This window comes from Lissotriton helveticus, chromosome 10 (genome assembly GCF_964261635.1).
Source record: "Lissotriton helveticus chromosome 10, aLisHel1.1, whole genome shotgun sequence".
Classification (NCBI taxonomy): Eukaryota; Metazoa; Chordata; class Amphibia; order Caudata; family Salamandridae; genus Lissotriton; species Lissotriton helveticus.
The window spans coordinates 198,407,959-198,435,825 of record NC_136071.1 but is presented as its reverse complement, the minus strand read 5'-3'; the positions used below and the strand labels follow the sequence as shown (position 1 = coordinate 198,435,825).

General features: G+C 46.6%; 1 protein-coding gene across 6 annotated transcripts in view; it reads left to right on the top strand.

The window, feature by feature from the left end:
• The first annotated feature begins 358 nt into the window (after positions 1–358).
• The window catches only part of CCP110 (centriolar coiled-coil protein 110), a 344,554-nt gene continuing 317,045 nt past the window's right edge, over positions 359–27,867 (top strand). For 5 of the 6 annotated variants that reach the window (XM_078665109.1, XM_078665108.1, XM_078665110.1 and 2 more), the window contains exon 1: positions 376–510. The gene's annotated coding sequence lies outside the window, so the exon portion shown is untranslated. Of the gene's footprint in view, positions 511–27,867 lie in introns of all 6 variants that reach the window. The other variant, XM_078665112.1, reaches the window with a different exon arrangement.

Here is a 27,867-nt window from a genome sequence, read left to right as displayed (position 1 = left end):
TCCGTCCAGAATGGGAGACGACAGCAGCGTAACATGTACGACCCAAGATAGACTGTCATTGCCCGGTACGTGGCTAACTGACCGCAACACCACCGACCGAACCAGACGCGCTCAAAACTGAACAGTACCCGCCAACAATAGGAGGACGGCTCGGACTAAACCACTGTCGGACTCCACAGCCAACCAGCACTTCGGAATCGTCAGAGGCGTGCTCGGATTGGTTAAGGTGCCCTCGCTGCTCCAATCCTTGGTCACTTTAACGTTAGTAGTACGCCCCCACACCCAGGCTACGCCCAGAATTATGTTCGGCATTTGGATTGGTTGTTGTGAGACCCGGAAGTGCAAACATTACAGACTAATGGCATGACAGCCGTTGAAAGAGCTGCAACGGACAACCAGCATTGGGTAGAATGCACGGGCGGCCAGTGTAAGTGGCGGATAAGTGGTTTCCCTAGTCTCTGCTTTCATGCTTCATCTGGAGATCGAATGCGATAGTCTTTGCCTCAGCAGGTAAGAGTGTGTGTAATACAGCTGGGGAGAGTTTATAGTTGATAAATCCGATCGTGGTTCAGAGCTCGTCCGAGCTCAACTGTAGTGTGCAAAATGTATTTAAAGTATGTCACTGCAGTGGGCTTGGGAATGACTGTCTGACAGAGTTAATGTGTTGTTACTGCTGCCTGGGCAGATTTCCCGGACCGAGGAGAGGTGGTTGTCATGGATACGCGTCGCGCCTGGGAACGTTATTGTTATATCCTGTCCCCGGAGGCCACAGTTAACAGTAATGGTCGCAACCTATGATGCAGTAGCGTCATATGCATGACCAGTAGCGCTGTGACATTAAAAACAGTACAAATAGACGATGTGTATATACTGTGTGTGTGAGAACTCCTCCCAAGACAATTTGGGGAAAAATAGTGCATTCTACAACAAATTTTTCATTATATATTTAATTGTATTCGTTTTTAGAGCATAGTAAATAATAACCTTACAGTGCACCGGGACACCGCAATCTTTATTGTGGCTCTTCATGATCTCATCACTGTCACCCTCCAACAGTGCCTCTCATCTCTCCACAGCCTCTCACTCACATGTATTTCATTTATAGACTACCAAATACCAATTCTCCCTGACGAAAATATGCAGGACCTTTGTTTTTACTCACTCTAACTATGATTGTAAACCAGTGGTTCCCAAACTTTTTCGACCTGCGGCTCCCTTGACCTAATTGCCCATTGGCCACGGCTCCCCATCATATCACTTTTTTTTTTACAGGTGCGGGGATGTAAGCCCTACCTTGGGAGTACTTCCAGTTTTCTCACTGACATTAATTGTGATGAGGCTGATGAAGGGATTATACATATATTTATAACAAAATAAAAATATAACAGTCATATAATAAAAAACTTTTAATTGGTTGAGTCTGTATGTGTGCGTGTGTGCGCACACATTGCATTTGTGTGTGTGCATGAACATTTGATGTAATTTCTCTTTCATTCTCTTCTGGGGATGACATAACCTCAGTGTCTCAAAGGTTGAACTAATATGGCAGAACCCCTGCAAATGAGTGATTTAGTTTAGACACTGAAGGGCCCCAGATTGAAAGAGGAGAGCATGTGCCGAGCAAATTAGTGACTCATCATCACTGTTCATGGCATACTATTTTACAGAGTCTGAGGGTCACTGCATGGGTCAAATGGACAACATAAGTCAAGATAACTATCCCCTTTTTTTCCCTGCCACGAGTAAGGCAGAGACTGCTTACATTTACCACTGTAAGAAAAGCTAATATTGAATATCACTTTCTCCAGTATTACTAAATGCAATATTATCTTAAATCTGTCCAAAATCTGTAATTAATAATTTGTCCTTTAATAAAATTAAAAAGTTGCTTTACTACCTCAATTAGACATGGGGGCCTACATATCTTTACAAAACTAGCACAACAATGATTTTATTTATTATATTGACCTCATTGGTTCCAGCAAGATAAAGTAACGTAACCAGTTTCTTTATAAAAGTTGGTGTGTAAACTTTAGACCAGTGCCAAGAACTGAAGTTCCAGCGCAAACAGCAAACAATTCTTAAAGTCTGAGGGTGAGCAGTGGGCCGGGCCTGTGCAGCGATGCCAGTAAGTGCCAAAGAAAGGCAAGCCAAGTGCTGCACCTTGCATTTTAATTTACATGTCATTGAAGAAGCAGCAGTGATTAGGGCCGGTTGCTCGGCTCTGACGGATGACAGCTCTAAGAAGTAGTTTAGGGCCTAACCCGCTTCTTAGAGCTGTCATCTGTCAGAACCGAGCAGCCGGCCCTAATCACTACCTACCGCAGTCTGTGCGGCGCCCCGGTGCGCCATTAGGACCAGCGAGGGGCGCCGCGCACACCTTTGAAATGTAGGGAAAATATCTGGTGTTGTAATGTGAACAATTAAAAAACATGCATATTATCATACACCTGTATCCCCCTTTTCCCCCAGATTCTCAGCACCCCGGCCCTTGCCTTCCTTCGTTGACTCTATATTTCTGAACTTTAAACGTGTCGTTTGTTCACCACTGTGTACCGCATAAAGCGCTCTGATACCCTCACGGGTCAAGTTTGCTCTCTATAAAACACACAAATAAATATAGTGCCTCTCATACCATACGGTGTTGGAGCATTTCACATCACAGATATACACACATGCAATGGTTCATACAGTTATAAATCCATGTATAAAAATGTTACACAAGACAAATGGACTACAAGGTGTAGGATTCACATGTCATCCATAAAGGCAGTACTTGGTCTGGCGAAGCACAAAACTCAGGATTCAGAACGTAGCAGAGTGGTTAGAATATACTTTACTTATAAGAATTTATTTTTACCCAAACAAGCCCTTTTTTAGCAAAATTAGGATAATGAATGAGTGGGGCGGTGGAAACATGACCTATGCTCATAAAATACTGTTCTGTGATCTACATAGTAAACGCTCTTTGTAGCACGCTTTGTAACCTTCTGCGCTCCCTTAGAGAAGTCAAAACTTCTACTAGACAAAACTCTAATCTCTCTCAAGCAGGCCAATTAATCTCCAGAGTTATCTTGGCACTTTTATTTTTGCCTGAAAGCTGTTGGCTATTCAAGTAACTCTGCGGTGCTTTTTAAAGCTGCTGCACTGTTACAAAACCGCCCCTACCCTTCCAGCCTCCCAGGGAAATGCCTGGTACAGCCATTCCAGACTTGCACATGCCAGGCACCTCTTATCTTTTCCATTAAAGCACAGAAATACACAAGCTGCTGCAAATTCACAAAAGTGGTATTAACTAACTGTGAAATTGTGGGTTTATCACCCCTATAAACATTAAAATACCAGACTTACAGCACATTTCAAAATTATTTGCTAAACATCCCAGGCTCCAGTGTCTATACGGACATATTACAGTGAGTGCATATTCGTTTTTTAGACGGAGGCCCGTTCTCTTTTCTAGGGAGGATGAGCATTTAAACGTTTTAAGGCTTGAATTGTGACACCTACGGGTATAGTTCCTGTTATAGACAATATGAATTGGGTGCAATATAACTAATATTAAAAGGAAAAGCACAAGTACATGTCCCAGAAGGCAAGTGCTTTTGGCAAAAAAAGACTGGCTGGTGTCAAGCTTTGGCATCCAATTGTGCAGAGCAGATGGTTTTTCATTACTTTAAACACAGACCAAACATGTTTTTAGGTTTCGCCTGTCGAAAGCTGCGCAAGCAGCGTTTCGCACAGGCGAAAACTTTTGTCTAGCGTATGTGTGTGTAGTCCCGCACCTCTGTTCCATTGGCTAGCTCCATAAATGGAGGCTAGCCATTGGAACAGAGATCTGTCCGTCAATGCCGGAGCAGATTCGTGGGCGTTCCCGAGAATTTTAGGCCTTTGCCCACGGCATGCGGCTGTGGGCGTGTTTTTTTTTTTTTAGCGTTGTTTTCGCCATTTCGGAAGTGTCCTTTGCAGGGGTGGGTTGCGCGATGTCCCGCTGTCCGTTCCCGCCCCCCTTCCGCTGTCCGTGAGCCCGTTCCCGCCCCCCCCTCCCGCTGTCCGTGTGCCCGTCCCCCCTCCTGCTGTCCGTGTGCCCGTCAATCTGCCATCAAATTGCATGATTTAACGCCACATGCAAAGCAGGTGTTACAGTGTTAGTAGGTATTGAAAAACCCGCAGGTTTCGATGCCTCTTTATTAGACAGAATGAAAATAGCGTGAAAACGAGGCACTACGCGCACACCTCTTTAATGCAGCGCTTGAAGACTGGCACGGCGCCCGGACCACTCGAGCGCCCCACCAGCTCAGCGGATGTGCATATCCAACGCCGGGCACGTACCGCACACAATAACGCCCCCTCGCCCCTTAGGGAGGCCGGAAACACGAAAAAAGGCAAGAACTTTAAGAGATCCTAAACAAGCCCAGGGGCAGGAAACAGGACACCAGGCATCCGCTTCTTCTTTAGTCCTGTGTGTACCCTCCTTCAGTGCCCCTCCCACCGTGCCCGCTCACCTGTCGGCATCAGCAGGCACCCCGTGAGGGAGAGGAGAGGCAGCATGAACCCTGCGGCAGCCACTCGTGTTGCTGCTGCCGCCCCGGGGATGTCACCGAGCAGCACAGGCCTGGCCCCCAAGCCCCACCACCGGCAGAACGAGCACGCACCGCCTGGCTCTGCTCCGGGGTCAGTGGGGGTGACCCAGTGAGTGCTGCACCATGTTTCCCTTGGAGAGGTCCTGGGCTTCAGGAGTGTCCCCTCGAGCGGTCCAGAGTCCCACTGGAGAGTGCATTCAGTGCGCCTGTGGCAGTGGGGCATCTCTCCCTTCAGTGGTGTTAATTTCCAGGCGATTGCAGCCTCACCCTTCAACGATTGTGCCCCTCGGGGGTTCCTCTTTAGTGGTCCTGTGTCGTTTGTGGTGTCTCACTTGGGTGGTCCAGTATCCCTCAAGGTGCGCCCCTTAAGCGGGTCATTATTCCAGGGGTCTACCCCTTCAGTGGTCCTGTATCTGTCGGGGGTCTCCCCTTCGGTGGTTCCTTATTCCTGTGTGTGTACCCCCTCAGTGGTCCTGTATCCGTCGGGGGTCTCCCCCTCTGTGGTTCCTTATTTCCTTATTCCTGGGTGTGTACCCCTTCTGTGGTTGTGTATCACTCGGAGGTCTTCACCTTCAGTAGTTCCTGGGGTCTACCCCTTCAGTTGCCCTGTATCCCTCAGGGGTCTCCCCTTTAGTGGTTCCTGGGGTCTAATCCTTCGGATGTCCTGTGCTGCCCAGGGGTGTCCTCCCGGCTGCCCTCCTGCAGTGCCCCTGGGTCACAGAGCTCTCCCACTGATGCCCGCTTCACTGAGCCCTTTCGCGCCTCTCTTCCAGCAGCGGCTCTGGCTTCAAACGCCGTCCTCCAGGTGAAACCTCACCAACCCTGCCCAGGTCTGCGCATCCATTCACTTTGGTCGTTTGTATGGCAAGTTCGGCTCTATTCAGTTTGCTTGCTGATTTACCTGACTTTTTTTGTATAGTTATTATTTCACTTCACTTAATTTGGTTTGTGGGGTTGTTTTCGATTTTGCTTTTTTATTCTTTTTAATTGAGTGCAAGCCGCGATTGGCAGATTTGAACGTAGACTTTGCACTGCGGATGTAAGTTCATGTGTAGTATGCATCTATTGAGCTTTTACAATATAGATTTGTTTTTTAGGTCTCGGCCTGCGATAACTTAACAGTTGACAATGGTGCAACATCTTGGATGCATACAAACTACTGCTATTTTAAACAATAGACACTTGCATGACGACCTTACTGAGCTATAGGGTTTAGGCGTGCCACTTGGGAGTCCATAGCCCCTCAGACTGACTGTATGGGTCCCGCCAGCGCCTTTTGTCCCTATTGTTAAGACGGTCATAGCTGTTGCGTCACTGACAGCTCCAGTGAATTGTACGCTGCATTTTTGCAGTGATCCATTGGCTGCCACACAATTACTGCCCAGGCATGCCAACTTGAAGATACATTTCACAATGGGGGGGCGAGGTTTTGGGGGGAGGATCTTATAGGAGATGTGTCTATAAAGGGACAAAATCATAAGCCAATTGCGTTTACAAGGCATGAGGGCACAAGGTCATGAAGAGGGGTCGAGGCTTTGGGCTGAGATCTGACCCCCAACATCTCTCCCCTCAAAATAAAAGCTTCTGAAGCTACCACTAATGCCCTGGGGAGTATGTATAAAAAAAATACCCATGAAAGGCAGCAGCGCCCACCCTCAAGATATGAGCTGGAAACCCACATCCCACACTTGCAGTGTGAGAGACAGCAGTGTGTATGAGAGACAGCAGTGTGAGAGACAGCATTGTGTGTAAGAAAGACAGCAGTGTGGGAGAAACAGCAGTGTGTGAGAGAGACAGCAGCGTGAGACAGCAGTGTGTGTGTTCTAGGGAGAGACAGCAGTGTGAGAGACCTTTTTATTTATGTTTTGGTTTTTGAAACATAAATAAAATGTATTGTTATTTGCAATGTCAATCGCTCAAACTCGCGTAAATATGCGACCTATTGCATTGCAAATGCAATAGGACTCGCATTTGCGCAAGATTAAACTATTGGCATTGTAAATGACAATGCCATTTATTTATCTGTTTTCCAAACCAACACATAAATGAAAAGTTTGTCATTTACAATACCAATAGCTCTAACTTTTATAAAGGCAAAACCATTGCATTGTAAATGCTTGTTAAAGTAGGTTTTGGAGTGAGCAAGATTGTTTTTCATGAGCTCGGGCAGAAAGAATCACCTTGCCCATTGAAGACACAAGGTTTGCGCAAATTCCCCCTTGCTTCTACCTGAAACGCTATCCTGATTGATTTTTACACAGCTTTACAGCACACGGACGAGTCCCATGCCTCCCACTGGATGAGTTCCCTGCAGCCCACTGGACGAGTTCCCTGCAGCCCACTGGACTCAATGGTAGACTTCCCTTTTTAGATTGAGCCTAGGCAGGGCGAGGCATGCTGTTTTGGAGTATGGAATGAAGCCCTGCCCACTCCCCACCCATATTTTCCATTGGCTTGTGTTATTGTCCTTTGTAAATGATGGCTTCTGATTCGTTTATAGGCTTGTTAATCTCTCCTTAGTACCAGCTTGTCTTCATTTGTAACCTATTTATCACAATAGAGAGTGAGAGAGAAGCATATCAGTTGCAATCTCCCAGGAAAACTTTTTATCACAAATGAGCAACTGCTGTCGCTTGAGTTCCTTACCAGGTCTCAAGCATTCCCTAAAAGCAAGCAAGATGATGTGCCCAGTCCTTAAGTAATTTTTTAGTTGTCCCTTTTCGGACCTCAGGGTAACTGGGTAACCAAAGATATTGGATTAGACGCCTCGCTCACTTGTCGTGACATGCTTCATCATAGGCGTCTATCCACACCCAGGTAAGATGGTACTACCCGGGGGGACTCAACCAAAGGTGTAATGGGAGTTCTTATATAAAGCAAAAGCTGGTCATGCAAGGAACCAGAATGTGATCATAAAAATACCTGCAGGTATACCCCAACACTATGTTTATTCAAGGGGTACCTGAGGTACAGATAAAAATGTGCAAAGTTCGGGTTTATACTGACTATAATACGTTCAGTTGTACCCCGTTTAAAAAGTGCCAATCTTCATTTGTAACCTCCCATGAAGACTGTCCCTTTTACTTCTGTTGTTACACGGTATGTCTTAGTCTGTAAGCGCTATTTTCTTTAAGGAATTCCTCCAACTGCAGGCACAACATGCATTCCTGCAGCATTCAGCGCACCATGAGCGCTTTCACTTTCCAAGCAGCACGGGACAATGGCGGCCGCTTCTTTGAAATGAAATCAGGCTCGCATTTGCAAGAATTTGAGCTATTGGGATTGTAAATGACAATGCTTCTTATTTATGTGTTAATTATCAAAACAGATAAATAATAGGCATTGTCATTTACAATGGCAATAGCTTAAACTCTCTCACAAATGCAAGACCTGTTGCATTGCAAATGCTTGTTTTGAAATACATCACCGACAAGGCACATTGCCGGACTCGCACTGGCTGCCCTCTTGTATTGTTCTGTGTTTTTTTTTCATTGCAATTTTGATGTACAGTTACTTAAATAGGTGTATTGAATCGCTTGGGGCCTGAATTTTCGTTTGTTCTTCATAGTATTATACTTTATTTCCCTCTTTGAGTTGCATTGATTCCTTGTTTATGCTACGAATGACCAACCTTGTTTCCGGCTTTGCCACAATTATTAGTATAAAGAACAGCTGGTTTTGGTCACATGTAATCATTTGTTTATTGTGTATTGCCCTGTACCGTTACAAACACACTGTTGTATGTGACTGCAATCCACTTCTGTGTGAAGAAACTGTTGTGGTACTGATATTGACTTACTATTTTTGCTACTCATGGAAAATAAAACCCAAACAGATTTAAACAAAGATTCAGGACATCTGCGCCCTAATAATTGTATTGTCACTGCAATCATATAGCACTTACTACCCCTGCCGAGGCGTCAAAGCGCTTTTTCGGCAAGTAGCACGCTACCCTGGAACCCATAAAGGATTAGTGGTGTATTAGTATAGAGAAATATGAGAAGTAATTTGAATGGTGGATGTGTTAGTCAGTTATTTGGATTGAGTCGTGAAGGGATAGAAGAGGGGGGGGGGGAAAGGTTTGCATTTATATAGCGCTTGGTACCCATGTGGGGTATTTAAACGTTTTTTCGGCGAGTAGCATACTACTCCAGAGCCCATTAAGGATTAGTGGTGAATTAGTATAGTGAAACATGAAAGTTATTTGAGTGGTTGATATGTTAGTCAGTTATTAGGATTGAGAAGAATAGTGGAGGGGTAGAAGAGGGAAAAGGTTTGCACTTATAGAGCACTTGCTACCCCTGATGAGGTGGGAAAGCGCTTTTTCGGGTGAGTAGCGTGCTACTCCGGAACCCAAAAATGTTGAATTAGTTTAGTGAAATATGAAATTAATTCGAGTGGTGGGCATGTTAGTCTGTTATATGGATTAAAAAGATAGTGGAGGGATTGAAGAGGAAAGGATTTCGTAAAATGTTTTTTTTCTTTTTAGCTCATAGCAGAAGGCTTGGGGTGAGTAAAAGGAAAGTGGGGGGGGGAGAGTCAGGTAAGGGTTTAGAAAGGTTTGTTTGCGAGATCTGAATAGTAAGAGTTGTCAGATGATGCAAGGAGGGGTAGAGGATGGAATAGTCTTGAAAAGGTTATTTTGGGGGTCATAGTAATGGTATGGTGTTGGGATGAATGAGAGGTAGTGAATATATTGATAGAGTGTAGGGTGAGAAATAGAGTAGTGTATTGGAAAGAGTAGTAAAATGAGGTTTGAGATGAGCCAGAGTTGAGGTAGAGGATGTATAGAGAGACCGGTATAGGGTGAGAAATAGGGTAGTGCGTTGGATATGCTGGACTAGATGAAAAGTAATAAATATATAGATTTTATTTTGTAACTTAATAGTGAAGCAATTGTATAGGATAGTTGTTAAAAGATTTACTTATTTATGCAGTCACTTATTTACATGTTAAAAACATAGAATAATGTAACTATCAGTAATATGTACATTTGTTAAGCAGAACTAACGAATATCTACATTTTTAAAAACATAATTAATATACACATTTATACAAAGCAATACACATATAGGTACATATCTGTAGTCCAAATACATGCTTCCATACAGAGGACTATGCTGTATATTTATGTTTGTGTACGTTGTTTATGTGGGGGAAGAACCAATTCTTGAGTAGTTTTCTGAAGATAAGGTGGTTATTTGTGGATCTTTTGTTGGAGGGTAAAGAGTTCCATAGTTTGGCTCTTTGAACAGAGAAGGATGTGCCACCCATGGGTTTTTTCATGTACGTTGTGATTTTGAGGTGAGGGGCCACTCTAGAGTGGAGGTGCCTTTGTTGAATGTGTTTGGTGATTTTATTCCTCATGGAAGAGCGGTCCCGTTCCATGTATCCTTTGGGGGAATACAAAGCAGCTTGAATGTGGATCTTCTGGCAACCGGTAACCAATATAGGGCTTTTAAGGCAGGGGAGATATGGTCTTGCAGCTTTATATGTAAGAGTAGTCTGGCAACCAAGTTCTGAATCCATTGTAGTCTTTTCATAGTCGTTTAAAGTTGATTCATGGTAGAGTCTATTGGCGTAATAAAGTTTGGACAGAACAAGAGAGATGGTAACCTGGACCTTGTGTGGAAATTCCAGATTGGGGAAGATTCACAGCAGAGTTTTTATAGTAACAAAGCTTGATCTTGCTAGTTTGTCCACTTGGGAATTCATTGATAGCTTGGAGTCCATGGTCATTCTGAGGTTTCTTACTTCCTTTGATAATTTAGGCAGTGTTCCCGGATCATCAGGCTGGGCGGCGAGCCAGTCATACTTTTTCCAATCGCTACAAGTGAGATTTTTGTTTCGGTATAATTCAATTTGAGATTGCTCCACACCATCCATTGATCCACGGCTCTGAGACAACTGAAAATTGGCGAGTTTTTCAATGTCTTTGGAGCGTCCCAGTTGAGAATTTATTGGAAGAGGTGTGGCGCAGCCGCCAGGGTGCCTGACTCCGGACTACGGGGTTCAGGGTTCGATCCCCGGTGCCGGCAGACGGTTTGCCCAGCACCATGTGACTCTGGGCAATAGCTTGCTTAATCTTCCAGAGGGCCCCCAGCGCCAGGACACCACTTCAGAGGTAGCTGTGTGCTTTACAAATACTGGTATTTAATTTAATTTCAATAGAATTCCTTATTTGCACATTTAGCATTTTGAATTCTGTCTAGATAGTACCCTTTCTTAGCTTTTTTGATAGCTGTCTTGTATAATCTGTTAATTTTCTGAAGGCGAAGTTTGTCTTTAATTTGTTGTTTTTTATCTCTTATCTCTGGATTTCTCTAAAGTGCTTGTTTTCTTTTGTTCTGTTGTGGCGTTTTTACTGGTATTAGGATATCAAAAGTTTCTTGTAGCATTTTATATAGTTTTTGAACATAATTTATTGTGTCTAGATCTGTACTGGATGTTAGTTGTGTTTCTAAGTGTTCCAAATTGAGTTTGTTCCACAGTCGATCGGTGGATGCATGTAAGGTGGTTTTAGGTGCATTGCTTTGTGTTTTATGTTGGAAAGCAAGCAAATGGTGGTCTGACCATGTAACAGGAGTCATCGTTTGAAAGGTAACTAGTTCTGTATTGGCAGAAATGAAATCTAGGATGTGTCCAGCGATGGTTGTGGACAATCTGATGCATGTTTAGTGCGTCTAGGCCAGCAATGATTGTTTTCAGATGGGGCATATTGGGTTTTTCAAACCAAATGTTGAGGTCAGCCAGAACTCAAAGTATTAAGTGTAGTGTTGTCAGGTTTGAAACTGTGTCTAGAAGTGTGTCTGGGAATGTTGCATTCCTCGGTGGAGGTCTGTAAAGGAGCAGGAAGTTAAAGGAGGGAGATGGTGTAGGATTGCATCTCGTGAAAAGGGCCTCACAATCGTTTACAGAGGCGTTGTCCGCTTTAATGATATAATGTTTGTCTGAACACAACAGCTAGGCCACCTCCTCTTTTACCTATACTATTTTGGGTTGATAGTTTGATAGCCTAGAGGAACAGCGTCATGCAGGACTGGAGCCATAGCTCCCAAACATGATTCATTTATGAATAGTATGTCAGGTTTTGTGTCCATGAGAAGGTTGTTTGTTTTTAGAGAGCGATCAAGCATTTATTAGAGACCATTTAGAGGATGTGCTTTGGCGACAGTGCGACTTTGTTTTGTAGAAGGTGAGCAGTATTTTGTGGGCTTGTAGCAGGTGTGTCCTTAGTAATGTTATTAGATGTACGATGATAGTAATTGTGTAGCTTTTCTGTATCGTCTTCCTCATCCAGCAGGCTGAGAAGGCATTTTGATGGAGATGCGAAGTTGTGAGGTGCGGCATGTTGCTTATTTTGTTTGCGTCTGTTTAGGGCAGAAGGTGTATGAGTTAGGGGTGATGGTGCAGCATTTGGGTATGTAGTAAGGTTCTAAATTGTCTAATGGACGAGAGGCGGTTAAAAGAGAGTTGCTGTATATATGTATTAGGTGTGGTGGAAGAGAGAAAGCTTGGCATTGGAGTTTGTTCATTTGTGTAGACTGAAAGGTGGTTGAATGTTTGTAGTTTGTGATGGAAAGCATTATGAAGTGTTGCGCTTGAGAGATTTTGTTGTGCTGGTGTATGTGTTCTGTTTTTGTTTTTGAGGAGTTATGAACCGAAGCACTGATGTATTTGTTTTATGAGATGGATTTGTTTGTTTAGTATTGTTTGTGAGCGGAAGTTGTAAGATAAAGGGGGTGGTGATGTGTTTGTGAGTAGAGTGTTTGTCTTAGACTTGATTTCTGCAAGAGGTAATATGTGTGGTGAAGTGTAAGTGGTTGTGTTATTGTGGTAGAAGAGTCGGGTGTTGATTGGAAAAAAGACGGAAGGCTGAGTATAGGTTTGATAGTGACAAAAGGGGGTCTCTTAGTAGAAATTAGAGCAGGAAGTGTGTGTGTCTGGATGGGATATAGTTGAGGATGGTGTGGATTTGGGTTGTGTTATTGATGAGTGGATTGGTTTGTAGTATAGCTTAGAGTTGTGTACTGTTTGTGGTTGATGGTGGTAATGTGTGGTGGCTGAGATAGAAGGGTGTATAGGTTTGATTTCTGGACTTATGTAGTTGAAGCTGAGACATTGAACTTTGTCTTGTGTTGGTTTGTTGTAAATAAATAGAGTACATGTGCTATGAGTGTTACTCTGGTTGTGGATGGGGTAGGGTGGGTGTTGGTTATGTAAATTTGGGCAGCATTTTTGGCCCTGATCAGGCTCAGACGGCTGTCCTTGTCCTCTCAGCCCTTAATCTCTGTGCCTTGGCTGAGACACCCTGAACCCTAGCCTTAAATATCCCTAGTGATCAGGTGACCCCTTCGGCCAATGGGAACCCTAACCAATCACAACACTAGCCCTAAGCTCTAGAACCAGTAGGACAGAAACCTCTGAAAACCAATCCCTAGTCCAAGCATCCAATTGGGCACAAACCCTAAGCCTATGTCCAATAGAATGCCTAACCCCAGCCCTAGCCCCAACCCTGGCCCCAGCAGCCAATCATGCAGGAAACCCTAAACCTAACTAATGATGCTGTCAATACCACAACCTGGACGAGTGGGTGTTATAAAGCAGCTCTCAGTGCCTTTTGATAAAATGGTCGATATGGGTAACAGGGCTTTTGTCAATGCCTAATTTGGTCTGGTGGCGTGTTCTACCGTTAGGTGCTGTTGATAAAGGGAATTTAATAGGTCTGGCCGCAGTTCGTCACACTGTAGCAGTGGGCGTGGTACTGCTGCTGTCAGTATATAAACAAGTAAGAGCCGATGAGGGAGCAAAACGTTTAAGGGATTTCTTTCTTTCTGCCACCTTAAAGGTCACAGGGCAGGTTCAGGCACAGAAGCAAGCTGATGGTTTACAGCAGTTCCCGCTGACAGTGTGTGTTGAAAAACCACAGACCATGAAGGCATGGTGGGAGGATGGCGGGTGAGCCAGAATCACCATGGCCACTTCAGAGAATGCTTGCTTGTTGGAAGATTGTTAGCTGAGAAAGCGATTGAATAGGTGATTGTTACCTTTAGTGCCTGACAGTAAAGTAAAACTATACCAATGAACCCCCCCCCAACCTTTTAAACATGGTATAAGGGAGCAACTGTCAGGGCTCCTTTTAATAAGAGTTGAGTTTGGTATGCCTGCTCTCGGTGCCTTAGGTTGTAAGAAATGCGATAATCGTACTGGTTTTGGTTACTCATTTGCTAAAAGTAGGTGCAATATGGCAGCTACCAATGCCTTTGCTGGTAGGGTAAAGTAATTCCAAACATTTCATGACTGTCTATGCCATATCTCATACACCTCATACGAGGGGGGTGCTGGCAATGCCTCTGTTGACCAAGGACGGAAATCTGGCTGCTGCAACTGCCTCAACTAGTGATGGGTTGTTAAGATTAGACGTTGATTAATCTGGTAAAGGGGGCAATCCTGGTGGCTCAGTTGTTTAATGCATCTTTCCATGGATCTGTGTTTGACTTCATGGTCACTGCTTCGAACCTCTTCACGTCCACTTAGTCTTTCATCCTTTAGAAGACAATAAAAACTAAAAACAAGCATTTGCAATGCAGTAGGTCTTGCACTTATGAGAGTTTGGGCTATTGGCAATGCAAAAGCTTAAACTCTCGCGAATGTGAGACCCATTGCATTGCAAATATTTGTTTGTTTACTAGCGCTGATGCTGCGCTTTCACATTCATGGAGGCCGTGCCCCTTTCTCTAGATAAGCCGCACCTAAAGAAAGGGACGTGGCCATCATTAAATTGAAACGGCAGCATGGGGTGCTTTTGCCACAAAAAAGTATCTGTTTGTCAAGTTGACAAACCTATGTATTTTTTTTGTAAAAGCACCTATGCCTCACTTTAATAGCATCCGCGCACCTTTCTTTAGACGAAGTTTGTCTAAAGAAAAGGGCGCTGCCTCCATGAACGTGGAAACACCACATGGGCGCTAGTAAACAAACTACAACAAAAAATAAGCTCTGCTGCTATAGTTTGAGGACCGTCATTAGTAAATAAAATAAAAGCGGGCGGCGTGCTACAACATAGTGGGTGTAATAGGGGCAAATCATTAAACAAAATAATGCACACAGCGAAGATAAGCAGACGTGTAAAAGGTTCAGTCATTACGGGAGGTAACCAATGCAGACAAGGCGGTACCAAGGATGGACTAACAAGCCAAATAACAAATCTGAAGCCTGTATTTATGAAGGACAATGACGCAAGCCAATTAAAAATATGGGCGGAGAGTGCACAGGGCTTCAAATCCAAACTTCAATACAACATGCTTAGCAGCAGCGCTTGCGCTCCCCAGGCTCGACCTAGTAAGTGCCATTGACTTGGGTAACAATAAACATCTGTTAGTTAAGTACAACAATACCCTTCAGGGTGAACATGCGTTTTACAAATACATGTTCTTTTATGTATACGTGTTAAGTCTGTGCTACATGAAAAAGATCCCATTAATCTGTAAATACAACATGGACTGAGAAAGGGATGTAAGCTCTGTCTTTGCCCCACAGGTGAGATCTTTTTTTTTCTCGTAGGAAGAGGGTGCTGGTAACATTTGTCATTTTGCTTTTGCTACTCGCAAAGACCGTTTCAGGGCTCGTAAATGAGGTGAGGGGATTGATTAGTTATTTACGAAGCATATAATACTCTCGGTGTGTAATTAATTACCCTTTTATACCCATGAAAGTATTTACTTTTATATTTCGACGGTATAGAGCATAATATTCCCCTCTTTGAATGTTGTGTGACAGCCTGCAGAAAGTGAGGAAAGATCAGTGCTCAAAAAATGTTACCCTTCCAGCTGGTCTAATTACTTGAATAATGTGCTCGACATAACTGTAATGCACCATGACCCACAAACTGATCTCCAATTGTGTGCTTCTAGGCAATTATTTTATTTCACAGAAACTCCCTCTACTTCGTTATTACATATGGGAGCACCTTTAAGACCAGTTCAGCAGGCGTGCTATACAATTGTACAAAAAAAGTCTATTGTTTTAACAGACAAAAATTTTGCTCCATGTAAAAAAAGAATCTAGCGAACGTATATGTGGCGACGTGCTCTACTGTTCAGAACGTGTGCCTGGGGCAGCCTGGGAACTGAGGCGGCGTTCCGAGATGCCGCGCTCATAGCTGGCGGCTAGTCTCGTTCCCTGTGCTCGGGATATTAAAGCCTCAAATTTAAAACGTGTGCTTATTTAATATAAACGGACTCTTATAAAATTGGCGACGAGGATGGGATTTTACCACCGCCACACGGCAGGCACGGACCGGTAACCACTGCATCACTTTAAGAGGCCTGAGCGCGGCAGAGGAGCAAGCAGTGGCTCGAGACAAAGAGGGGGAGAGCACCTCTAAGCACCCCAGACCACAGGACAACGACAGTGGTTTTCCCAAAGGGAGCGCAGGCAACATATGGTGCTGCAATGGAGAGCCAAGTGTACTGAGTGGACCAGAGGCACCACATGGACACCCAGTGACCCTGAGACGAGAAGAACCAGCTCAGACACCAGCCACAAGCCGGACACTACCAGCAGCAGAGGAACCAAGCCCTGAAGGACACACACTGCGCCAGCCCACAGCCACAGCAGAAACTCCCTCTCACAGTGAGTACAAGACGCTGGCAAGCGTAGACCGACATAGAAGCACACGTGGGTTAAGCACACATGGGCGCACCGGCTGAAGTACTACACCCGAGCCCCATCCCTGACAGGGCACAGCCCTGGAGCTCCAAGACTCATCCCGTGACAGGGAAGGGAGTCCTGCACAAAGGCAGGCAGGCAGGTCAGAAGAGAGACAAGCTCCAGGGAGTCCACCAGGAGTCGCCCCACAGCAAGTCCTAGCCCAGCGAGAAGGGAGGATGTGTGCGCAGGCGTCGTCACTCACCAACCTAGTCCCGTTCTTATCCAAACGAGGAGAGCCGGCAATGCCATGGGAGGACTGGAAGTGATACTTCCTGAACTACCTATCCGCCTTAGAGGACGAGGGAGAAGGCGAATTCTCCAGTTCAAGGAGGAAGAGAATACTTCTACACAACCTAGGCCCGGAAGGCATTAGAGTGTACGACAACTTAGTAAAGAAAACCAGACCTCCGAATGACACGGGTGAGTTCCAACACACGCTGGAGGACTTGGACTCACACTACCGCCCAGTAGTGTGCATAGTGATAGACAGATGCAAATTTTTCCAGAGAAAGCAAAGCAGTGGAGAATCGATAGATGAGTACGTGGCGGCGCTACAGAAGTTGGCGGTGACATGCACATTTGGTACACTGCACGATGAACTCATCAGAGACCAGATCATAATGCACAGCGCCAATACAGCGATCCAAGAGAAGCTGTGGGTAAACGGAGACGCCCCTCTCAAGGAAGTCGTGGCACTCACTAAGAAGGCGGAACTATCGAAGAGGTGTGCAGCAAGAAGGGAGAGCGTCAACAAGACTCCAGTGTGCAGGGTAACAGATAGAAGCAAACAAGAAACGACCCAACAGCCTACACAGCCGACCACAAGGTTTCAGAGGAAATACCCCCAGAGACCCATGAGAACCCATAGGCCGCAAGGAGAAGACAGGAACAACTGCTACAGATGCGGTAGCCAAACGCACGCGAGCAAGACAAAGGATGGCCGGCGTTCAGAGCAAAATGCTCCTACTGTGGAATAATGGGGCACTATGAAAAGGTGTGTAGGCGAAAACTCAGGAGAACAGAAGTGATGTACGTTGCCCAAGAGTTGGATAGAGAGGAAGAGACACCAGAAGGAGAAGAAGAAGAGAACGGAGTCTTGTGCATAGACGACCAGGTGCTCGGAATAAACTGCATAAGATCCAGGAAGCCAGCGTTACAAATGGAAATAGGAGGAGTACAGATCAACATGGTGGCTGATTCAGGCTCCCCGTATACCATCATCCAGCGAACAGTATGGGAGAGAGACTTTGAACCCAGGATGAGCACGGACCTACTCCCAACTGACATACACCCGGTCACATACACCGGCGAACCCATTCCCATGGCCGGCTATTGCATCCTCAAGTTCGAGTTCAGGGGAAGAACCACAGAAGGGAAACTGTACGTCGCGGAGAAAGGACCATCTGTCCTAGGATGGATGGACCAAGGAGCCCTGGGCATCCAACTCAACCCAGGAGGAACCACCCAGGTGCTGATGATGGACACAGCACAGGCATATGAAGAAAGGGCTTGGAAGAAGGAGTACCCTGAAGTCTTCAAAGGAACGATCGGTCAGATGACAAAGTTCACACATAAAATATGCCTAAAGGCGGGAGCGAGACCAGTGAGCCACAAAGTTCGAAACATTCCCTTCTGGAGCAGGGAGGCAGTACAAGAGGAACTCCAATGGCTGGAGAAAAATGGAGTCATAGAGGCCATCGAAAGCGCCGAATTGCTCGCACCGTTGGTAGTCGCACAAAAACCCAACGGTAAGGTTCGCTTGTGCGTGGATTTGAGGGAACTCAGCAAGAACATTGTAGTAGACCAGTTCCCGTTACCCTGGATAAACGAGATGCTAGCAAAAACTAAAGGGGTAAAGTGGTTCTCAACGGTGGACCTCCCATCGCGTACCACCAAATCGCCCTGCATCCTTCATACAACCATCTTACATCGTTCATCACACCTTTTGGATGCTATAAATTCTTGAGGATGCCGTTTGGATTAGCATCTGCCGCTGCGGTATTCCAAAAGCTCATGCACAGACTATTCCAAAAGGTGGAAGGAGTGCTGGAAGGAGTGCAATACTTCCAGGACGATATCCTCATCATGGGCAAATCGAAAAGAGACCACGACGCCAAACTACACGCGGTTTTGACCATACTCGCACAGAACGGTCTCACTGCAGAATGGGAAAAATGCAAATTAGGAGTAGGATCAGTGACCTATCTAGGCCACGAGATCAGTGAAAGGGGAATAAAACCGAAACAAGCCAACGTGACTGCCATTAAGGAAGCGCCTACACCAAAAAGAAAGGAAGACGTTCGCTTGTTCTTGGGCATGGCTGAGTTTTACAGCAAATTTGTCCCTCACTTTGCATCCAAAATGCACCATTTGAGACTACTCTTGAATGAAAAGAACACCTTCAAATGGGCAAGCGAGGAGCAAACAGAATTTGATCTGCTGAAGCAAGACATCTGTGCGGCCATTCCTCTCAAAGGATTCGACCAAGCGGCCCTATCCATACTGACCACTGATGCCAGCGACAAGGGGCTGGGAGCGGTGTTAATGCAGAGGTCCCAGGAAGGAGAAGTCACCACCGTCTGCTTTGCCTCCAGGTCATTAGCTCCCAATGAAGAAAAGTTTAGTGTTATAGAAAAAGAAATGTTGGCAGCAGTTTGGGCAATAGAACGGTTCAGGCAATTCCTTTGGGGATCGAAGTTTCTACTCCGCACAGACAACAAGCCGCTGGTGAAGGTCCTGACCTCGAGCGGGCATGCACATGCGACGTCCCGAATAGCAAAGATGACCCTGAGACTACTAGACTATGTCTACGAAGTGGAGTACATCCCCGGGACAAAGAACAAAGAAGCTGATTTTTTTTTAGCCGAGCAGCTGCAATGGAACCTGCAGCGGAACAGGAACCCTCAGAGTGGGAGGATTACATGGTGGCACTCATGCAAGACCATGAAAGTGTGATCAGCAGCCAGGAATGGGAGGAAGCGTACTCCAATGACGAGACGTTGAAGACGGTGAAAAGCTATGTGACACAAGGGTGGCCAGACAAGAAGCACCTTGATAGCCAGTTGAGGAAATTCTGGGAAGTCAGGGAAGAATTGTCCATCGGCGAAAATCTGACGTTTCGACTCTGAGCAGACAAAGTGGTGCCCCCACAACCGCTGGTAGATCACCTTTTGGCCATCCTCCATGAAGGACATCTCGGAATAATGAAGACGAAAGCCAGGGCGAAGCAGGCGTACTGGTGGCCAGCTATGGACAATCAGATAGAACAAGCATTGGAAATGCAATATGTCTCGCAATAGAAAAGTTTGAGTTTTTGGTGTGGTAAATTTAAATATTATTTACATTTTTTTATGTTGTGCAAATTATAAAAGTATTTTTTTTGTTATTATAAATGCCAATAGTTATAAAATTATCAAATGTTACATCTTTAGCATTAGTAAAACTACGAGTTTTTTATGTGTAAGTGTGGCTCACTACTTCAAAACAATTCTGGAAATATGCGACGGAAAACAAGGACTGGGCGAGAAGGGAGGGGGGAATGCCAGCAGGAAGGGGGGGGGCAAAGGACTACGTGGTAGTTGTTGAAAATAAACAAAAGACAAGGGAAACAAGTAAAAAAAACTAGTGCATTGTAAATGCATGTTTGTTTAAATTGTGTAGTTTCTTTCTTGGTCCTAAAACAGCAGGATGACCTGATTGCCTATGACCAGTGGAAGCAAAATCCCTGCTTGACGTTGCCCTGGGATTTAAACGGCCCATCTTGTCATTTGATCACAAAGTTTTAGCCCAACCCGAGGCCCATGTAGTACCAATAATTATGTTTACTACTGCTTCAACCCACCCCAAAAAGTCTGACTATGCTGTTGGACATCTCTGCCAACAATATTATAATTTATATTATTTGTACGAAAGGCTGTGTGACCTCCGGCTGTAATAGGAAGCAGAGTAAACAAAACATGAAAATTAATTAACACTGCGTCCAAAGTAAATAAAACATGCGGAAAAGACAGCAACGGAGATTGCGTGCTGCTCATAATAGAGAATGTATTTTAGATTTGCTGGATGTGAATTAGTCCGTAAATTGGAATTATGAATGCTGCTATATAAAAAAAAAAAGTAACATGTGCATGATCTGGGGTGGGAGGTGGTGTTGGGGGAAGGCACAGGAAGATTAAGTGAATTGGAAGCAGCTCCTGTCGAGGAAAGGGATGCGCTGATCCTTCTACTCCTCCGTAGTGCACCCATCTTTAAAATAAACATGCTTAAGAGCAGTGCTTTTATTTAATATGTAATTTACTTAGCAGTGGTATATAGCTAGCAACCTTAAAACAATCAACTGGACACCCCTGTGGCTATTTCACGATGAGATGCACACTCTGGGGTGAGAGCAGATGTTGGGGGAAGGCAGGGGGAGATGAAAAAAGTTTTAGCAGCTCCGTGCTCTGTGGCGAGCAGAGTGCGGAAATAAAAATAAATACGCTGAAGAGCAGTGCTCTTATTTAATGGTTAATTTAATTAGCGACAACATGTAACTGCTGCCCTTTAGACAAGAAGGAGATGCATTCTGTTTCTACTTCGTTCGGATAAGCGCGTCAGCAAAACCTATCGCGTTGTTTCATATAATTACATTATGTGATATTGACACGCCAGGGCGCAGATAAGGAAAGTGAGGCGGTCGGAGAGACAGGGTTAGAAAGACAGAAGGAAGTAACGGAGAGAGGCATCGAGAGACAGAGTTGGAGGAGCGAGAGACAGGGATAGAAAGACAGAAGGAAGGAACAGAGACAGGCATCGAGAGACAGAGTTTGAGGAGCGAGAGACAGAAATAGAAAGACAGAAGGAAGTAACAGAGAGGCATCGAGACTCGAGAGACAGGGTTGGAGGAGCGAGAGACGGGGATAGAAAGACAGGCGGAAGTAACAGAGCGGCACAGAGAGACAGAGTTTGAGGAGCGAGAGACAGAAATAGAAAGACAGAAGGAAGTAACAGAGAACAAGACGGAGGGCATTGCTGTGGGGAGGAGGAGGAGAAATGTGACACGGGGCGGAGCAGGGAGAGCGGCGAGTGTGAAGCAGCAGGGGCCTTTGAAGTGAAGCTAAGCTTCACTTCAAAGGAGTCGGAGGAGTGCTGCTAGGGAACAGATGGCGATTTGATGATGTGCACGCGCATTTTAGGTCAATGCGCTTGCGCATTGACCTAAAAGCGCACGGGCACAGCATCAAATCGCCAGTCTAGGTAAACCTTGTTTAAGCCCCTATAGTCTCGCTCAATGCGCATGCGCATTGAGAGGCGAGACCTAAAACCATGTCAGGACATGTGAAAGTTGCAGCCGGGCAGACAAAGCAAAAGTCCTATTACGTCCACCCCTGGGAAGGTTCGCTTGCCCCTCAAGCCCATGGGAAATGCTTTCGGTGGACATCCTAGACCCCATACTGGACATCAATGGCGTACCCAAATACGTAATTGCTTTGGTAGACAGATGCACCAAGTGGCCGGAAGTGGACATTCGTGAAGTAGCAGATACCGACGCAGTAATTTCTTTCCTTACGGCCACGTTTTTGAGAGAAGGGATTCCCAAAGTGATCACCTGCGACAATGGACCGCAGTTCATTTCAGCAAAGTGGAACGCATTCATGGACCGAAACGGAATAGAGGTCAAACACACCCCGGTCTACCATCCGTTGGGGACGGATTAGCAGAGATTCAACAGGGTGATAATGTGCTCTGTACAAGCGGCAATAAGTGCAGGACAAGATTGGGAGAAGGAACTTCAACGGATGCTATGGGCATATCACATCACCCCAGCCCACACAGGGTATAGCTCATTCAAAGTACTCAGGGGACGAGACCCTTTCACGAAAGACAATCTAGCGTGGAAACAACTGGTGGTCCAGAGCAAATGGTCCCCCGCTGTTGTGCGTCGCAACATGGACAAAGCACAGGCCTTGTACACTGAATATTACAACAAGCGTTGTAATGTCAAGGAGGTGACACTAGAGAAGGGCGAGTGGGTGAGAGTGAAACAAGCGGTGATGAAGAAGAAAGTGCCAGCGCATACAACAACGGCGAAAGGGGGCATCCCTGACGGGTGCCACGCCCAAGAGTAAAATCGCCGGATTTGTGATTATTCACGACGACGCGTGGCAAGGGGGCAGCATATAGGAGGCAGATCCAGCCGATGAAGCCGGGACCGAATCCAAATTTAGCCAACACCGCGAAGATGTAGGGCCATTCTACACGATCAAAAGCCATAGTGGCGTCCTGGGACAGCAAAATCGCAGGCTCATGGATTTGAGACGCGCTGCCCAGAACACCGTGTAGGCGCCTGAGATTGAGAGCAGTATTCCTTCTGGGCATAAAGCCAGATTGGTCAGGATGGACCAAGGCGGAGATGACCTTCACGAGGCGCGTAGCGAGTAATTTTGCTAACACCTTAGGCTCTACATTCAACAGCGAAATCGGCCGATACGAAGAGCAGTCCAATCGAGGCTTGCCCTCCTTGTGAATGACGACTATATTAGCGATCCGCTGGTCGTAAGGCAGCTGACCTCGCTCCAAGCTTTCCGTAAACATGCCCTTCAAATACGGGGCTAATCGATCGGCGCAAGGTTTAAATAGTTCGATCGGAAGCCCTACCAGAATGATCACCTCTGATAGCCATTACTACCTCGTCGTTGGTAAGGGGAGAATCCAGATACCTCCTATCGTCATCCGACAATACCGGCAAAATAATATCGCGCAACATATCCGAGTTATCGGCTACAGAAAACGCACCCGGAGAGGTGTAAATCTACGCATAGTAACGAGCAAACTCTTCTACTATGAGCTGGGGGTCCGATGTGACCGTGGAGCCAGCAACCTGCAGCTCCGGGACCAGCCTAGAGCCCTAGTCACCCTTCTCTAGCCAAGCAATCAATTTCCCGGCCTTGTCCCCGTGCTCGTATATCCTGTCCTGGGTGGTGTCAAGCTGCGCCCTAGCCGTATCTCGAGTCAAAGTTTTGTATTCATCCCGGAGCAACCCAAGGCGTTGATCCGCCCACAGGTCGCCCCCGGAGGAGACAGCAGTCTCCAAGATCAGAAGCTCCGCCTCCACCCTGTCCAGCTCAGCCCTCCTCTTCCTTTTCTGCTCAGCAACAAGGGAGAGAACCTCTCCCCTGACGACTGTCTTATACACCTCCCACAAGGAGCAACTAGACACAACCGAGCTCTCATTCTCGCTGAAATAACTATTAGTTACACGCGCCAGTTCCTTCTTCACAACCGGGTCCCGCAGGCGCCAAGCGGGGATGGGAACAATCCTACCCACGTCACTTCGTCCTACACATAAACGCAGCCATACTGGCGAGTGGTCGGAGACCCCTCGCACCAATTGTGTCACTTCACCGACCGCGGCCGCCTGGGCCGCCGGCAATAATACATAATCAATGCGAGAGAGGGAACGGTGCGCCGCGGATGCGTGTGTGTATTCCACAGCACCCGGGTGTCGCAATCGCCAGCCATCAATTAAACCAGAAACCGACAGGAAGTCAGGCAGCCATCTGCGGGAGGGCAACAACGCACGGGAGGGAAGCCTATCCAGTTCACCGTCCATAACCGCGTTGAAATCACCGCCAATCACCATAAGGCCCATAGGCAAAGCAAGAAACACCTGGCCCAAGTCGCCAAACGTGTCGGTCTGCAGTGACGGGGGGACATAGACAGAGAGTAACGAAACCGTTCTCCCCTCCCAAACACCAGAAACTCCTACATAGCGCCCTCGATTATCAGACCAAGTAGATTGGATCGTAAGTGGGAATGAGTTTTTAACCAGAATGCCCACCCCCCTGGAGCCCGAAGTAAAACCAGCATGTGCTACTAATTTATAGCCTCCCCTGTGTAAAGCCATACAGCGTTTCCCCATCAGGTGGGTCTCCTGTAGCAGAACAATATCCGGCGATCACCGCCTAATAAATTGATTCACAGCAGTGCGCTTGATCTTATCACCCAGGCCATTGACGTTCCAGCTAAGGACCGAGAATCCCAGGCCCTGTCTAGATGAAGCCATTAGTCATCGAAAAGCAAGAATGTACGCAAGAATGTTTCGAAGGGTCCCACTGCATGGACCGGTCACAAACCACAAAAAAAACAACGTCCCAACCCCCCCAACCCCTGAATGGAACTCCCCCCACCCTGCACCCCTGCATGTGACGTGTACACATCCCCAACTCGCAGTGTGCCTGTCGCCCCCACTAACTAGGATCTAAAAGTAGAAAACGGAGGAGGACCTTACGACAGGTCGCCAGCCCCCAACACCCCCCCACCAACCATGTCCCCCCCCTCAAATAATAAAGTACGAAGTAGAAATACAGGTTTACGGAGGGGTGAGGATAAGAATAACAAACCCCCGTCAACCCTCTACGCCAATAATGGTAACTGGAAGCTGCTCGAGTCATTTAGTTCTTCATTCTTCGTCCTCCGTTTGTGTATGGCCCTCGGGACCCGGGTCCCCAAGTCGATCCAGCCAGTCCGCCGCTACCTCCGGGGAGTCAAAAAACCAAGTCTTGCCACCATGTTCTATTCGGAGACGGGCAGGGTACATCATCGAGTACTTCATGTCCCGATCTCGAAGTCTCCTTTTTATGGACATAAAACCCTGTCTCTTCCTCTGCACCATCCGGGTAAAGTCAGGAAAGAACAGCAAGGAGGCATTTTCATAGGCCAGCGGGCCCGATGATCTCGCGAATTGTAGGATGGCGTCCCTATCTCGGAAGTTCAGGACACGGGCAATGAAAGGAGGCGGAAGCGCCCCGGTGTTCGGGCGGCCACCGGGCACCCTGTGAGCCCTCTCCACGGTGAAAAACTTGCTCAGGCCCTTGGGTTTGAGGTGTTGCAGGACGAGCTCCTCGACAAAGAGGTCCGGTGTGGCCCCTTCCGATCGCTCCGGAACCCCAAGGATGCGAATGTTGTTCCGGCGTGCCCGACCTTCATACTCGTCGAGCTTCCGATCAAATTGGCTGTGGGCCACCTTCAGATCGGATACCACCCTCTGTAGTTCCGAAACATCCTCGATGAGGCTTCCCGTCTTTATCTCCAGGTCCTTGACCTTCTCGGAAGTTTTGGTGAGGTCTGCCCTGACAAGGCCCACCTCAATAGTGACCGTGTCCAACTTTGTGTCTATTGTCCCCAAGGAGGATTGAACCCCCCTGATGGCCGCCATCAGTTCCTTCATAGTCGGATCATCGCCGCCTGGATCCCCATCGGGGCCCCCAGCCGGGGAGCGTTTCGCATCGGACGGGGATCCCCTTGAGACTGCGTATTTATCAATACGATTCGATTGGACTTGACGGTTCGATCTCTGGGCCTTCGGAAGGGTCTTTTCGAGGTCCCGCGCCGCCATCTCGACCGCAAAAGCAGGAGAAACCCACCACTCCTTAGTCGAGCGGAGAAGGGTCTTGCAGCGATTGTCCGTAGGGTATTGCAGAAAGGGCAGGGACGCTCCGATCGCCACCCGGGAACAGCAGATGAAGGTCCGGCCGGCCACTTTCGGTCTCGGCAGCCGATGTTGTCGCACTGCACTCCGGACGGTGGCACACTCGGGGTCCCGGTCCTCGACGTCACAGGCCCCAATTCTTGCGTCGACGATATTCGGACGTCGGAACAACCGATCGAGCCCAAATTTCACGTAGCGACTCGGGTGACAGCCCCCCACAAGACAGTGGGGACGGGGTACAGGATAATATGCCAGATAGGCGAGCAGGATGTGGCGGCCGGCGGAGCCGATGCTCAAGCGGCCATCTTGGTCGCTGGCGCGGCTCCTCCCAACTCTTCCGCTTGTTAACGAGATACACTTTTCTTAATTTTGGAGATCGTATCGTAGTCTAGCATTATCTTTTAATGCATGATTTACAAGCCAAATATTTTTAATGTTCAGCTCGTGCTCTGAGATGGAGCTGATCCTTGGCTCTGCTCTCCCTGTTCATTTGTTGGCTTGCCAAGTGCATGTTAAAAAATGCTCACTTTTAATACCTCTCTACAAAGTAATACATTCTGATATAGGTGAAATGCTTCTATATTTTAAATAAATACACTCTTGAATTGTCCTGGGTTCAACAAGGAGCGTCACACAATGGGGCCTGCAGGTGTGTCACTCTATGCCAGCTTGTGAGACTGGAGTGACGGTTTTGACCCAGCCAGCTTCGAAGTCAGCTGATGTGTTATGTGTTATGAGTTATAATTCTTAGACAGAGCTACTTTGCTTAAAAAGCTATGGAGAAGCACTTTTCAAGACGGGCGACGTTCAACGTACATTTTAATACTGCTGCTCATTCCTGGACAAGGGGAGGCCCTGGCACATGAATGTACTTTTCCTCTGGCTGCATATAAGAAGCACACTACATACTGTCCTGTGGTATATAAATAAATAATACCGGATCTAGGTTTGACTAGGCATAGCAATAACAGATAGCTCAATAAATAAGAGTCAAGATTCGAGGTAGTAGGAGTTTGCAGGTTTAATACAGCATAAAGGACAGGAACAGGACAACCTGCACGGGAACAGGATGGCAGCGCTGCCGGGGGCAGGATCAGAATCGGCACGCTCTGGGGAAAGGACTGGCGTAACATTTAATAACAATACACAAGCATATATAGTAAAACAGTTGCATTACAGTACATATGATAGGCGGAGCAGTGGGTGTGGTCGATAGCAGTCGCGAAAGATAAGGGTGAAAATAGGTGTAACAAGAGGCGTATACATAGACATGTGATGTAAACGTAACAGAATATGTCATAAATGGGGCAGAAACATGGAGGGGGCTACCTAAGGAGCCGGGACCTCTAACCTAATGGTGCGCGCAAACCGACAATGACGTGTTACTAGGAGAAGCTGGGGGCTATGAACTCTGTGCTAGGAGCAGAGACTGAAGTCTGGAGAGTCAGGGCGACATGTACCTAAACAGTATCTAGTATCTGATGTTTAGAGAACATGTTGATAGAATCCAAAAGTTATCGGGGTAAAGGCTAACAGACTCTAAGACTGGAGCATGCATTATTCTACATGTAGTGCGTGATGAAGAATATTAAATGACCATTAAATGCAGTATTTCTCTTACATGGAGACGTAAAGGCTAGACAATGACGGAAACTATTGATGCGATTCAGTAGCTTAGGAATGCAGAGAAGGAGGGCTGGACTGATAACTAGAATCATAACATACTCTTGGCAGACTCAGAGGCAGAGCCAGGCTGAGCCGGGCACTGTGAGGCAGGAAGTAAGTGAAGGGTCAGGAATACAGGTGGGGGCCGTGTCGCTCCTCAGCGAGGGCTCAGGAGACAGGAGCCGAATCTGGTGTCCGGGCCCTTTTGAGGCCTAGGAACGGGGACTTTACAATAAAATAACGTGCACACTGAGAAACGTGGCAACGTAGCTTTACATAGGCCTGATATTCGTAGTATTCACGAGAACTGGAAATTGACATACTAGAGATGGACACAACTGTAATTGCGTCTTTTTAATCGAACATGGGGAATACATATGCATATTTAATCATGCACACATAACATAAGATGGAGGACTCGTAGGGACACAGAACATGGCA